This window comes from Rhea pennata, chromosome 17, assembly GCF_028389875.1.
Source record: "Rhea pennata isolate bPtePen1 chromosome 17, bPtePen1.pri, whole genome shotgun sequence".
Taxonomy (NCBI): Eukaryota; Metazoa; Chordata; class Aves; order Rheiformes; family Rheidae; genus Rhea; species Rhea pennata.
The window spans coordinates 1,139,190-1,152,513 of NC_084679.1; the positions used below are offsets into that span (position 1 = coordinate 1,139,190).

Below are 13,324 nucleotides of genomic sequence, written 5' to 3' on the forward strand. Positions count from 1 at the left end.
TGCCGGGCTGCGTGCCGGGCTGCGCTCCTGCCCGCCCGTCCTGCGACAGTGTTTTCTCAGCAGAACCTTGTTCTTAAATCGGTGCGTGATGCCCCGCAACCCTCATCCAGATCCTCGTCTGCTGTGCTGCTGTTAGAGGGTCTTTGTTCACCTCTTGGTAGCTGAAAATATTCTGCTGGACCCGTTTTCCCAAAATGGAAGAGGGAGAGTGTGAAACCAATGTCTGATGGAATTTACCAATTTCTTTGCATTTTGATGGGAAATTGTTGTTTAATTTTAATAAGAACATTTCGTTTTGATTTTATCACTTCCTTTGTCTTTTCCTTTTGACTTCTGAAATACAATGCAGTCAGAGAAATGAAGCTGTAAAACTGAAGTGTAATGTTTTAAAAATGTGTTTAGAACGTAAAAAAATTAATTATAATTAAGAGCAAAATCAAGTTTCAATGCCTTGGAAATCTCCATGAAATGGAAGTGCTACTTTTGTGTCTGTGCTTTTTATAACATACAAGTCCAAGAAAGGAAATTTGGCCTTTCTAAAGGTCCTGCTGTACTACCCATTTCTTTCTCAGCACTATATTTTAGAGCTAGTGCAGTCAGGGCTTGACTAGGAAACGTATATCCATCACAATGGTGCATATAAATTTGGTAAGTAATTTCTGCTGGATGGTACCAGCTTTAGAGGGGTTTAAATTTAATTTGCATCTCCGACTATTTTTGCTGAAACATTTGAACTTCAGTCAATGACTCAGTGTGTATTTGTGCAATGAGTGCAGGACTCCGGCTGTGCCCCTGGCTCCAGGAGCCCTGGCAGATGGGTATGTTAGAAGTATTTCTTGGTGCTGTGCAATTCTTAAGCTGTGTACATATACCTAATCCAACACATCATGGCTGCATCAGTAACTTTCATCCCTGCAAAAAAAAATAAATAAGAAAATTAGAAAACTCCCTAGCTGTCTTGTGTCTTGTGCTGAAATCCAGCTCTCAGGGTAATACTCTGTCTTCTGGCCAGTTCATTTTGGTCTTGTCTGCTTCCATAATGCCTCTAATGCCTCCAGTCTTATATTGTGAGACGTAACTTAGCTTTGTATGATAAATGTGTTGGGGGGAGACATACCAGCTGAAACTGTCTATGAAAACACTTCTTAATTTTTTTAAAAAAAGTCTTCCCAGACTTGAAATAAGAAAATGTCCAGCTGAACACAGCTGGAAATTTTTCTAGTAAGTCCGTTTTCCGAACAAAATCTTCGCAGGTTTCCAAAGCAAAGTAAGTGCATTTTTAAGGAACGCAGGCACTTTTCAGTTAACTCTTCCCATTTCAGTGCCGGCTTTGGCAAAGGTGCATCCCCTGGCGTGGCAGAGCTCCTTGGCCCCGATACCCACAGAACCACCAGATCGTCCCTTTGCATCTTACCTAAACACATCCCCGTGCTACCGCATCTCCCGATCGTCCCTGTGTGGTTGTCTGATTCGCTCATGGGATGTTGTTTCTGAGGTTTTTGGCTGACATCTCAGTGCCAGAAGCTGTGTCAGAGCTTGTCTAGATTTTGCTGTCCCTTGCCGAAGGCACTAAGCAGTGTCTCTCCCTAGGTCTTGCCTCGATGGAACCGCACGCAGCGTTTTGATGATCCTGGCCTTGACCTAGGGGCAGGTTGCACCTGTGTAACTGAGCTTGGTTTCTAATCTTCGAGGCCCTCATTTTCCTTTCTCCTGTGCTCTGTGTGGCTCCCTCTGATCCCGAGAGGTCTCCATCCGTTTGCCTGGTCCCGACTGACCGGCCAGTTTCTCCTCTGGTCCTTCCTTGCATCAGGCTCCGGCCCTGCCGCGCCGGAGGTTTACTTCGCTGGCACCCGCCATTCCTGCGTGCTCATTTGCAGATTTTCACCGGGAGGCTTAACTGCTCTCGCGTCTGCAGCCTCCGCGGGTGCCGTGGCTGCAGTGAGGAGCAAGGGGGAGTGGGGAGGGGATTTTTCGATTCAAGGTCTGTGCACTGCTTGAGCGATCAACATCATTTCCATACTATAATTACATTGCCCAATCCTCTCCTGATTTTACTGCTATCTTGTAAGGCGTCCCGGTTGTGAGTAATTTAAAGCTATATGAGATGTCAGGCTCTGTGAAACAATCACCCCTCAAAGAAATATGGTCGGAGATAATAATTGATAAGTCCCATTAGGCAGTGGGGCCTGCTATTTCCTACTTGGCCTCTTCGGAGACGGCCTTGTTGGTTCGCTTAATGCAGATTTCGTCGCCTGGCGTCATTGAGAGCGCGCTAGAGCCCAGGCCGCGGGGCGCGGAGCGGGGACCTCGGGGTGACAGCGAGAGCAGCGGCGGGAGCCGAGGTGATTTCTTACCTCCGGGCGGAGCAGGGGGAACCAGCGCCATTCCGCGTCCTCAATTCCAGCACGCCAATATTTCAGCCTGATTTATGAGTGTGTTTTCACATAAAACATATTATGGGTGTTCGTTACCACCTGTATTTGCTCTGTTGGCTTTGTCTCAGCAGTTTCTTCTCGTTCTCGTCAGCAGCTGTGAAATTCCCCCGGCGTCTCCGCCGATCCTGCCCGTGGCGCGGCTGCCCGGCGGCGCCAGGCTCCCGCGCGGCCGCCCTGCTCCGTCCCGCGGCGCGCTGCCGGCTCCCGCGCCCTCCTCGCCGGCGGCTCGTGCGGCGGCGGGGGCCTCGCCTGCCCGCTGCCCCCGCGCCGAGCCCGGGCACTCCGTCCGCGCCTGGCGAGCCGCTGGCGATGCGTTGGCACGGCCGCCTCGGGCGACGCGTGCCTGCCAGCGCTGCGGGGCGGCCTGGCTGCGCATCCCCCCTTCGGTGTCGGTTTTTGCAGCACAAAGGCGGCTGAACGACGGCAAAGCCGCGTTCGTTTCCGGCACGTGTGCTCAGGGCTCGGCGCGGGGCCGGCGCGCGCGGGCTCGCCGATCCCGCAGGCTGCAGCCTGTGCCGGGGCGGCGCCCGGCCCCTCGGCGGGGCCGCTGTGCCCCCGCGCGCCCCCCGGGCCCCTCGGCGGGGCCGCCGTGCCCCCGCGCGCCCCCCGGGCCCCTCGGCGGGGCCGCCGTGCCCCCGCGCGCCCCCCGGGCCCTCGGCGGGGCCGCTGTGCCCCCGCGCGCCCCCCGGCCCCTCGGCGGGGCCGCTGTGCCCCCGCGCGCCCCCCGGGCCCTCGGCGGGGCCGCCGTGCCCCCGCGCGCCCCCCGGGCCCCTCGGCGGGGCCGCCGTGCCCCCGCGCGCCCCCCGGGCCCCTCGGCGGGGCCGCCGTGTCCCCGCGCGCCCCCCGGGCCCCTCGGCGGGGCCGCCGTGCCCCTGCGCGCCCCCCGGGCCCCTCGGCGGGGCCGCCGTGCCCCCGCGCGCCCCCCGGGCCCCTCGGCGGGGCCGCCGTGCCCCCGCGCGCCCCCCGGGCCCCTCGGCGGGGCCGCCGTGCCCCCGCGCGCCCCCCGGGCCCCTCGGCGGGGCCGCCGTGCCCCCGCGCGCCCCCCGGGCCCCTCGGCGGGGCCGCCGTGCCCCCGCGCGCCCCCCGGCCCCTCGGCGGGGCCGCCGTGCCCCCGCGCGCCCCCCGGGCCCCTCGGCGGGGCCGCCGTGCCCCCGCGCGCCCCCCGGGCCCCTCGGCGGGGCCGCCGTGCCCCCGCGCGCCCCCCGGGCCCCTCGGCGGGGCCGCCGTGCCCCCGCGCGCCCCCCGGGCCCCTCGGCGGGGCCGCCGTGCCCCCGCGCGCCCCCCGGGCCCCTCGACGGGGCCGCCGTGCCCCCGCGCGCCCCCCGGGCCCCTCGGCGGGGCCGCCGTGCCCCCGCGCGCCCCCCGGGCCCCTCGGCGGGGCCGCCGTGCCCCCGCGCGCCCCCCGGCCCCTCGGCGGGGCCGCCGTGCCCCCGCGCGCCCCCCGGGCCCCTCGGCGGGGCCGCCGTGCCCCCGCGCGCCCCCCGGGCCCCTCCGCGGCCCCTTAGCGGCCGCGCAGTTTGCCAACGCTCTTCTTTTAGACTGCTAGGTTTTTAATTAGGGAGGAGAATATAAACTTAATTTTTTGTTGCCTGAAAGATAAGAAAGGTCTCGGCCGTGACAGCAGAGTGAGTGATGAATTATGCAAGTAGCGAGGGAAAGGCTGGCTCTTTCTGATGTGCTATTTTATAATTGCACAAACTACTGCATTCCTGAATCGGGCAAACGTTATTTTACACGTTCAGTAACCTTTAAAAAATGGTGACAGCTAATTTATGATGTTCTGTAACAAAATTACAACAAGAATTTTAAAAACTCTACCAAACTTGGGCATTCTCTCCAGAAAATGTGGAGAGTCCAGAATGTAACTACTCTGTGGAAACTGAGTATTTTTTATCTTTGCATTTAGGCAAATATATCACATATTAAAAGATAGGTCTTAATTAAGAGAGGGTTTTCTCCCCCCCCCCCCTCCTTTTTTTTTTAATGAATATTCAGTAAATGGAGCGTGACATTGGGGTGGAATCTGGTAACATTTTAACTTCCAGGCAGTGGAGATGTTGCTGGTAACTAACCAATCTGGAAAACAAAATGCCTTCCCAAAGGGAATTTCTATATTTCAAATTCTTTTTTCTTTCATCCTGAATTGGTTCATAAAAATGGAAATCTCTGTTTCACAGAATGGAAATTCTGGAGAAATGTTCTAATTCATAAACAGTGAAACAATCTTATTTGAATGACACAATTTGACAGACGTTAAAATATTATAATGAAATGCAAAAAAAATAACAGAAAAGAAATACACTATAATTCATTACTATCTTTGAAATATTTAAGAGAGCGAAGAAAGTCAAAATGGATCGGTTTTGATCTCGGATTATTTCATTGAAAAACCCCTCCAGATGTGAAAGTCCCCGTGGAACGTTTTGGTGTGGGTGCTTCCCCAGCGGGGCCGCGGGAGGTCCGCGGGGGCCGGGGCCGGGGGTGCGACGGAGCCGCCGGCGCCGCGGGGTGGGGGCGATTTCCCACCTCGGCTGCGGACGCCTCCTTGTGCCCAAATTCAGCCGCATAGGCGGGTCCGGGACCAAACCTGCGCTAGCTGATTTTCCCGGGAGATTCGCTGGGAAGAGGGAGGCAGGAGCCACCTGGGCTCGAGCCCGAGGGGCTGGATCGGCGCTCCTGCCCCGGGGAACGGGCGCCTTTCCTTGCGGCGGGAGTAGGGGGTTGGCTTCGCCCCACGTGACGTTAACGCGTCTGCGTTCGGGGATGGTTTGAAATGGTGCGTCGCGTTGCGTGGATGATTGACGCGCGCCCCAGCAGCACCCGCCCAGGGCACGCAAAGGGGGCCATCCTCTTGCTTGTGAAGCTCCGTTAGAGAACTGTAGCAGGAAAATAAAAATGCAAATGTTTATCTCAACTCTTCTTTCAGTCTTCAGTGCTGGTGAAAGCAGCTTTACAAATTCAGAATCCATTGCCTCCCTAGAGAAATTGCAGCGCTGTTTTGTAAGCAAAAATAAAATTCTTTGCCACACAGCTACTGTGAAAGTTTTGACAAGAAAGCAACTGCTTTTAAAATATATGGGTTGTACACGTTGATCAGAATTCATTCCTTGTTTATCGAGGACAGACATAAATGCAGACCTCTCTGTCACTGCAATAACAGAAGTCATCCTGCATCGTGGCTGACTCTCCTCCAAGAGAGCTCCGAGCTCCGTGCAGCAGCCGGAGCCGCCGCTCTGCCCGCGCGTGCCGCGGATGTGCTGCGCGGCGTCACGAGTGGCTGGCAGTCGCAGTGTCCTGGCTTCGCGCCCAGCAGCTGCGCTGCCATGTGGGCCCTCGCTTCTCACAGGCTCCCTGCCCCGCGAGCTGGCCTGGGCCGCCGTGCCGCGCCGTGCCGTGCCGTGCCGTGCCGTGCCACGCCACCCACGGGGTGCAGGGCTCCAGCGGCAGGGCTGCCCCTTCGGCGTTTCTCTGAACGACAAGATCTTCCTCATTTAGCATCGAGAAGAGGAACCAGTCGAAAGGGCATAGTGGTGCTCCCAGGTCTGGTTAGGGGCTCTTGCCCCAGGAGCAGAGCTGGGGAGAGGCCCCCCCCTTGGAAACGAAACCCTGCTCTCCGCGGAGCGGAGCTGCGCGCAGGGGGCCCCCGCGGAGGAGCGCGCGGCGGCCTGGCCGCGGGGACCCTCGCCGTGCCCCAGGCAGAAGTCACCGGTGCGTTTAGCACGCAGCGTGCTGCTCCGAGCTGCCGCGTTTGCTTCCCTGGTAGCTGAGCCAGAGACGTTTCTTCCATGCACAGGAGGGATAAAACAGGTCTCTCTGGGCTGATGCCCGATTAGGCAAAATTATCACTTGCTGCTTCTGTTTCTCCCTGCTTAGCAGAGGGAGACTTTCCTGGAGCAGTAAGACCTCGCTCGCTCAGAGCAGCCTGCTCCAGGAGAGCTGAAGCTGGACACACCTAAAGAGACCACGCTTCAACGTTTCCGAAGCTTAGAGCTGGAAATCTGGAAGCAATGTGTTCCTCTGGGATCTCTGTAAATGTAGTAGGCAGAGCTGGGGAGATGCGGGGTGAAAAGCGGAGGTGGACATCAGGATTTCCCTCTCTCTCTTTGTCACAATTCTATAAAGTGAGTGTATTTTTCAGTAGTGGAATTTAAAAATATTCTGACCCCTTCATGATTTTGCTTTTCTCTTTAGCTTACCACGAGTGTATCCTGCATTTTCCCTTTATTAATCATGTTTTTAAAAATTTGAAAGAATGGAAATAATCGCTTTACGTTTTACCTTAAAATGTCTTAAATCCTGTCCGTAGCTTTCATTATAAATCACTTTCGCTTGTAAATACATTCACAGATAATGAAAATGAGTGCGATCACACCGTGGCCTGACCTGCTCCGGCCGGCGGCTGGTGAGGAGTCGGGGATCCGCTCCGCTGGGCGATCGTCTTGGAGGCGGCTGTCGGAGCGCAGGGGACAGAGGTACGTCGGGGGCCTCTCTGCCAAGCCTGGGGGCCAGGATTAATCTGAGCAAATGCGCGTTTTGCCACTTCTCACTGTCCTGCCCAGAATTTCAAATGTTTTATAGCATCAGTCGCGGATTTAGCTGCTCCTGCCCTGCTGGCGGAGCAGCACCTGCTGGCGCCTGCCCTTGCTGACGCCAGCCCCGTTTTGCAGCGCCTGTGGTTTTTTTTCCCGGGGCTCAGGGCTGGCGTTAGTAAGACCGGCCGGGTCGGACGTGCTGCGCATCCCTGCAGCGTGCTGTGAGCCGCCGGCTCCCCGGTCCCTCCGGAGCCGGGGGCCGCGCTCTGCTCTGCCCTGCGCTGCGGGAGCGACCGTTGACCTGAAACCGAGCTTCCTGCCTCAGAAACGCCTGCTGCGATCGCGGCTGCCCTGCCGTGGTGGGAAGGGCGCTCGCGCCCCGGGCCAGCCCGCGCCAGAGCTGAGCCCCGGTCCGCCGCCCGCCCCGGCCGTACGGAGGGGCTGCCGGGACCGCGCATCCCTGCCTGGCTAGTTCACCTGGGGGCGCAAATCTGCCTTCCAGCCCCAGGTGCTCCAAAATTCCCAGGTCTGGCTTTAAATAATTATTTTAAAACTACTACTTCTCTTCTGACATTTGAGCTGTCCAAACGTAATTTAGCCACATTGCCCAGCTTGTCTCCATGCTCAGGCAGGTCAGAAATGTGCTATAAAAACATGTTTAAATAGGTCGGTGGAAGAATATCTCCTAATCACCTGGCTTCAGAGACAGGGCACTGGGTCAAAGACGGTGGTAAAATCATAAAAGAAGCAGGCTGTATCCACTCCGCCAGGCACTTTGCCAGCGTTTTGAGAGTTTTTGCTAGCAGAGTGACTTTTATTTTGGCTTTGTATGTTAGAGACTTAGTGCATTCATTCTGAAATCATCTTTCCTTCCTCTTTCTCCCTGTAGTTTGGGTTGTAAATTTACCGCTATTAATTAATTTATAATTAAGTTCTATACACCAACCGCTCACTCTAAAAGAGATGATTTCAGATAATCTTAGTTTGTCAAAATATGCCTGTCTCTTTTCAAAGCTGTAAGGAAAACACTGTACAGCTTCAGGTTTTGAGATGTTAAACAGAAAGACAGTATGAATATTTGCCCTGAAGGAGTCATCTCAGCAGTACAAGAGACAGAGAAGAAAAATACAGTTTGTGATTTTTGGCAATACAGAACGTTTCCACTTCTCCTGGCGCTGGATAAGTAGTCCGCACTGTGGCTGCTGCGGGACGAGCCTCGGAGGGCGAGCCGTTGCGTTCTGCGGTTCGCCGTGTCTCTGGCCGGGCGATTTTCCGTGCTTCGAGCCGTGCGAGACCCTGGGAGAGCGGTGCTGGGGAGCCCAAGGACGGGAGGGCGGGAGCCGCGGTGCCGTTCGGCCCTCTCCGCTTCCTTTCCTCCTGCGCAGTGGTTACCTATTTGTGGAGCCTGACCGGCGGCTACAAGGCATAGGGGAGTGTAAAACCCCGGGGCGGAGGGTCGCTGGCTCCGGGCAGCCTGCGCAGGAGCCTTTTGCTCCTACTCCTCAGCAGCACAAACACCGTTTCCCGCCCAGACTCAGCGTTTCCCTGGCAGAAGCGCGAGGTGTCACCCAGGAGCGTGCTGCAAATCGAGCCGGAGTGCCTTTTGCGTTTGCTGCCCCACCATATAATGCCCGCTTTGGCTACCATGCACGTCCGTAATAACACGTCAAAGGAGCTCTAAGCGTAGCCTAAAATTGAAGTTTGGGTCTGCCCAAGCCGGAGATGGTGGCGGTGTGACTGACCGACCCCAAACACGAAGCCGTCATGTTCCACACCGGGGCGGCTCCCCTTAAATCTGAAAAAGGGTAAAAGAACCAAGGTTATTTACTTGTTTTAAATAAATGCAAGTGGCAGATAACTGCTCCACTGTAAACTCACGGACATTGCAGTGAAAGCAGAGGAGTTTGATTTCTGCTTGTACTGTATTTATCACAGATGATTTTCTCTGATCACTTGATCAGAAATTCAAGCCCGACTGCGTCCGTGTGGCCCTGTTTCTGTGCTTGTGCTAGTTATGTGACTAATGACCTGCAGAGGCAGCAGGAAAAATAGATGGTGACGCTATCTGTTTCTGCGTGAGGTTGCTGCGAGTGGGAGTGTCCTGAAAAATCTCAGTGTTGTCATTTTGCCCTAAATGTGTGATATTTTCCCCAGCTGTTCCAGCTGCTGTGTTCACGCGCAGCACCTGTGACTTTGGAGGGGCAGCTTCAGCAGGAAGCCTGGGTATAGGGGAGGAAGGCAAAAAGGTAATGTAGGGACATAGGAAAGATGCAGTGAATTGGACCCAGGATGTCATTCAGAAGGAAAGCCACGGAGTGGGGCTTTGGCTGGACTGGGACGGATTTTCCCCGCCCTTCCGTAACGTGACCGTGATGTATGTGTGCCCACCGCTCCGTGCTCAGACCCCTTGGTCACCTCGCGCCTCTTGCTGCCCAGTGGTCCCGTGGCTCTTCTTGCTTTCGTGATGGTCATGGCCAGGATATAACAGAGCGGGGTATGAGTGGGGGTCTTGAAGAGCCTTTGAAGATACTCTTAGACTCTGGGAAATATTTTCAGTACAAAAGAACAATCTTTTTTAGTGTTTCAGGTTATTAATTAAATATAATCTGGAAATGATATGATGAAAAAAGTGAATTTTCTGTTAAAAATATGCATTTTTCCATCCAGTTCTAGATTTCATACCTAGGGTTTGACTGAAATTGCATCTCAGTGCATATGCAGGCCATACAGAACTGCACCCTGTTTCTGTAGCAAAAGGCTAATTGTGGATGCCATGTAAACTGTAACCATCCTCTTCCTCTTGCTAAAACTCCAGTGACCTGTAATTTGCCAGATGCTTGGGCTTCCCATGGCAGTGTCGGTGCATCTCTGAGGCTGCTTTTCCTTATCTGTTTCCATGCAGGAATGATCCCAGACCTCTTCTGTCCTGCATCTTTCAGAGCACTGCCTGACATAGCATATGGCTTGTACAGCAGCTGAATTAAATAATAACTAATCCCTGCAGGAAGTGTTTAAAGTCATATTTAATATGGATGCAGACTATAACCTGTTTGCTATTTAATTGGCTCTAAACTAAACAAGCAATAGATATCCAATTATGTGATTGTATACAAAGTGTCCTATGTCCTGCTGTAGCTCAAAGGCTCAGGGATGCATTTAACTGCTAATAAACAAGGTGCTCGGTTTAATTGGAAAGGTTATTGCAATTTAATATGACTCAATGGCAGTGAGCGTTCACATGGCAAGTTGTTAATGTCATTATCATAGGAAGGCAATCTGTGCGGCTTCCAAGGCATTTGGGTCAGTACAGACCCCTCAGGCACATAAGCTGGACCTAATCACGATGGGTTTTGCTTTTCGGTGGTCCTACAGGTGAGGGTGGAATGTGGAAGTTTGCTGGGACTGGTGCTGCTTCCTTAATCCCAGGGGAATGGCATGAGAAGAAAGATAGCGTGAGAAACTGCTTATGTCCTCTCTGGACTTGAAAATGGTTGCTTATTTGGCCATCAAACGTGGAAAGAAAGTGCACTGAGGGCTGGGCAAGTACTGAAAAGAGTTTGGCACCTGCCCAGGGACTGTGCTTTGCCATAGGAACACTGATCCGCCTCAAAGTGCATTATGAACAGATTGCAGATGCAGAGGTTGTAAGGATCTGTTCCCCAGAAACACTCTTTACAATGTGGATCTACAGCCACTGAAATTCTGCAGGAAGCCTCTTCCCAACAGTAGACAGGCAGGTGTATTGGCTCTCCCAAAATAATGCTGCAAGAAATGCACCTTGCAGAGGCGGAACATATTCCTTTGCTGAAACACAGACATAATCAGGATTCTTCAGTTTTCTGAGATCATTTCAGTCAAAGTAATTTGTGCTTTTGGGATGCCTGTTCACACCCATCCGTCTTGTAGCACAAGAGAAGCAATTCCCTGTCACAGGGAGTTCATTGGCACTCTCCCTGTGAGAGCACCCATCCAGAACCTATCTACCATTTATGTCCTGTTTACATCCCATTTAGTCAATGTAAGTGGTGGATAGGCCAGGAGTATAGCCTTGTAACAGGGCAAGTTCCAAGCTTATGTACAAATAACTCTGATAGTAAAAGCAATATTCACCTGTCAGCTCCTGGGTATGAAATCAGGTAACCTTTAGCTGTGGGAAAGGTGTGGCTGTCCAATGCTGAGGTCTGTTTTTTTAATTAAATTGCCAAAGGGAATGTTGATTTAAAGGCAGGAAAGACTGTGAGAAACTCTGAAAAGATCTACAAAACTGCAATTGGGCAACCCACTGCAGATGAAATTTATTACTAACTGGCTCATAGTAACGCATAATGGAAGGAATAATCTAAACTACTCGTGCACCTTATTAGAGCCATAAATGAGCTGTAGGCAGTCAAGAGAAAGACCTGACGTGGCTGTGGATAGCTCATGGAAAACTTCTGCACAGTGAACTGTCATTACAAGGGAAACAATATGTCAGGATCTTTGGAAAGTACAATAGGAAATAGTACTGAAAATATCCTACCGCCACCATAAGCCGATGCTGTGCGCTCCCCAGCACAGAGCGTTCTGCTCCAATCACACCGTCACAGAGAAAAACAAGCAGAAACAGAAGGGATCATAGCATGACGGGTGCACAAGATAAGAAGTCTGGAAAAACTTCCACATAAGGAGATGGTGAAAAGATCCAGACTGGGATGACACAAAACAGAAATGTGTAACACCACAAAAGAGATAGGACTACTTTGGATGGAGAACATCTGCATAACTTGTGCAGTATAAAAGCAAAAAAAAAAGGAAAAAAAAGAAAAAAACAGCAATTCCATGAAAGGCAACACACTGAAAGCTACGAAAGGAAATGGTATTTCATGTGATGCAAAACTGTGGAACTTACTGCTGCAGCTTGCTATGGAGAGAGAAAGGTTCATAAAGTTCAGCACTACTGGATTTGCATACAGATCATCAGGAAACCACACTTCGGTTAGATATGATAAAATTAGAGAGGAAGGCTTCATGTTCTCAGACACGAGGCATTTACTAGCTGCTGAGCTTTAAGAAAAAGTCTCTTGCAGTGATTTTCCTGACAACGATCTCTAAATATCTGGCCACTGATGGACCAGGCACTGGTTGGATCGATGCTGCTGGCACCTGGATTTGTGAGGTCCAGGGTTCCAGTTCCTAAGCTCAGCACTCACGACTTTAGGCCCTGAGATTATTTTGCTTCCTTGGCTGGCCTGTAAGCTGAGCCCTAAGGCAGAAGGCAAGGGGGTGCGTGGTGATGCCCAGCTTTGGGTAGGAGCCAAGCACAGAGCTTACGGACGTGAGTGGGATTCCCCCCACATACACCACCAACCCCAGGACGTAAGGAAATCAAAGAGAAGATAAAATAATACAAGAACTATCTGCTTTGTTTCTTTCTGGGAGTAGCAGGAGCTAAGAAAAACAAACAAGTCTAACTAAGTGCTTTGGCAATTATACAGACAAACAAATCACTTTCCCAAATTGCTTCTTTGGGGAATTACGGCTCCTGGAAATGAAACACAAACAGATTATTAAAAAAGAGCTTCCCGTTGGGAGAGAAACAGTATTTACAAGAGAAGATGTGCCTAGCTGGACCTCTAATTGCTGTTCATTATCTCATATTGATTTAATTAGTTGCTGCACTCAGGTCTAAATTGCCTGCTGTCCTCAGCAGGGATTTAGGAGCTGGGGTGTTTGAACTGACCCATTAGGGCAGTGAGCGGAGCGGGGCTCCCCTTCCGTGCACCGTGAGGCTCAGCTAACAGGGTGTCATTAATATGGCTGATGGTAGGTGGGCAAGGACAGTGCAGCATCCTCGTGGGCTTCTCCTTCTGTTTAATCTGTAGTGGCTGTGAAGCACTAATTAACTGAAGTAATTAGAGAGAGTGTCTTCATAACACAGAATTAAAGTGTCTTTGTGGAAACATAGGAAGATATATCATCTGGGCTGCCTGCTCAAATGGGAGGTCACTTGGAAAACAGAAACACTGCGAGATGCAGTGAGAGGGGCTGGGGGTAGCAGACAATCTTCAGGGAACCCACAGCCCTCCCCTCTGCTCTGCGACACGCTGGGGGTACAAAACCCAGCAGAGAGCTCGGATCCCCCAGGACCAGAGCTCCTCACCTCCACAGGCTTCCAGAGCAAAACAAAAACTTGGGCACTATTAACTGCTCTGATTAGTGGCCTTTTGGGACCAACTGTTTAGCAGAGCCCTATTTTATAATTGCGAGTGATTAATGGGAGAGCTGGCAATTGTGCTTAAAAAGGTCAGTAATTGCTTCTTTAAGAAAATCGTGTCCAAGCAGGAAGATGACACATTACACACTGAAAGCTGAATTCAT

The 13,324-nt window shown here is 52.6% G+C and overlaps 1 long non-coding RNA gene across 1 annotated transcript in view; it reads left to right on the forward strand.

Moving 5' to 3' along the window:
* LOC134148426 (uncharacterized) overlaps positions 1 to 13,324 on the forward strand; it is a 72,880-nt gene that overhangs the window by 40,728 nt on the left and 18,828 nt on the right. Inside the window, exon 2 of the long non-coding RNA XR_009960205.1 lies at positions 6,783 to 6,907. This is a non-coding gene — a long non-coding RNA (uncharacterized LOC134148426). The remainder of the gene's footprint in view (positions 1 to 6,782; positions 6,908 to 13,324) is intronic.